Consider the following 2,093-nt stretch of genomic DNA (forward strand, 5'->3'; position numbering starts at 1 on the left):
AAAAAAAAAAAAAAAGAAGGGCACAGATACATTCTGCTAAAGATGAGAGAATCCATGCCCAAGCGCCTAGCAGTCCACCTAGGTCTAGAACTCCCCACCTTGGCTCAAATGCAGACCCAAGTAAGCTCGGGTTCAGCACTGCACCTGTGATATCGCTTAGCACTCTTTCTCTTCCCCTCTGGTGCTGCACACCAATTTCTCATCCCTTTAGGAGGGGCTCCTCTATTCTCAAGTGAAGCTTTGCCGCTTGGATTCTGTGTTCTCCAGACAGGACTGATGTCAAAAGGGCTCACAGCCAGCTGGAGAGCGAGTGTTAATACACCACAGAGCATGCAAATTCCTCTCTGGCTCTACAGGGGTGTTTGGCAACCTTCTCCTGAAAAGCTCATAGCATGGCCCAAGAATGTGTCCTCAGTTGGGGCAAGCTGGTTTTAGACCAATTAAGCAACCCTTTCATCTGCTTGATATTTAAGAGGCAACAATGCAGACATCCACTACCAAGGAGGGAAACTGGTTACCCAAGGAACATTTGTTTCCCCTCTTCAGAGCACCGAGGATGTCTCTGTTAGGTCCAAAGTAAGCTCCAGTTCCCCAAACCCTACAAGGCAGTCCAAATATGCAGAAATGAGCTCAACCTGGATTACAGGAGGATTTCTGATGATTAGATAAAAGCCAGCACACATGCATCCTTCTGTAAAGAAATGGAGCCAACAACCTGAGAAATATACATGGGGTCCTAAGAATACAACTCTAGGGGAAGACAAACAAAACCAAACACTTCAGTTCTAGTGTTTAGTGCCTATAGCCCCATTCCTGCTTTGGGAAAGGGAAGCAAGTGTGTGTGTGTGTGTGTGTGTGTGTGTGTGTGTGTGTGTGTGTGTGTGTAAAATCTCAGCCTTAGTACTTGCAGAGTTAGAGAATATTCCAGGAGAGGAGCCACAAAAACACACCATGAAAAGCCAAACCATTCTCCTATCTTTAAATACAAATGAGCCGAGGGATATAGATAAACCAACCAAGAGGAGGAAAGAGCAAGAAACTGGATAAACAAGAGGAAAAACTGATCCTGGAGAAAATAGATACAAAACAAAGAAGAGAGAAAAGGGGTTTTGGTTTTTTTCTTTTGTGTGTGTGTTTGTTTTGTTTTGTGAGGGAGGAGGGCTGATAATTAATATTAATATTCTTAGAAAATAAGAACGTATTTCAGTCATTTAAAAATGAGTCTTTAAAGACTAAAAGAACAAGAGTGTGTGAAAACTTGATTCACACTGAACATTCAAAAGAATGGCTGAATCACAAAGCTGAGGGAAATTCCCAGAATACAAAGCAGAAGGAAACTCCAAACGAGGAAACAAAAGGAGGAGATGGGGCCCAGGAGATGGCTCAGCACTTTATAGCTCTGGCTGCTTTTGCAGAGGACCTGGGTTTGGTTCCCAGCACCCACTTTGGCTCACAACCACCTGTTAACTCTAATTCTGGAGCTCCAATGCCCTCTTCTGGCCTTTTCAGGTACTGCACTTCATGAGGTCCACAAACATACATGCAAGCAAACATGTGACATAAACACAAATAAAGAGGGGGAGCATTTCCTGAATTGAGAAAAGATTTGACATGGAGGAGCACAGTGGAGCATGCCTGTGATCCCAGCATGGAAACTGAGGCAGGAAGCACTCAAGCAACTGAATATCAAGACCTTGCCTCAAAAATAAAGTAAACAAATAAATAAACCTGAGTTGGAGAGATGGCTCAGAGGTTAAGAGCACTGGCTACTCTTCCAGAGGGCCTGAGTTCAGTTCCCAGCAACCACATGGTGACTCATAATCGTCTATAATGAGATATGGTGCCCGCCTCTCGTGTGCGGGCATGAATGCAGGCAGAACATTGTATACATAATAAATAAATCTTTTTAAAAATATAAATATATAAATAAATTGTTTATTTATATGCTACTTATATACTCTACGATATTAAGTAGAGTATGTTTTAAAAGACCCACATTCAGCCGGGCGTGGTGGCGCACGCCTTTAATCCCAGCACTCGGGAGGCAGAGGCAGGCGGATTTCTGAGTTCGAGGCCAGCCTGGTCTACAAAGT

At 43.6% G+C, this 2,093-nt stretch overlaps 1 protein-coding gene across 2 annotated transcripts in view; it reads right to left on the reverse strand.

Moving 5' to 3' along the window:
* The window catches only part of Abcc12 (ATP binding cassette subfamily C member 12), a 67,907-nt gene that overhangs the window by 9,481 nt on the left and 56,333 nt on the right, over positions 1-2,093 (reverse strand). The gene's annotated exons all lie outside the window — the stretch shown is intronic.

This window comes from Mus caroli, chromosome 8 (assembly GCF_900094665.2).
Source record: "Mus caroli chromosome 8, CAROLI_EIJ_v1.1, whole genome shotgun sequence".
Classification (NCBI taxonomy): Eukaryota; Metazoa; Chordata; class Mammalia; order Rodentia; family Muridae; genus Mus; species Mus caroli.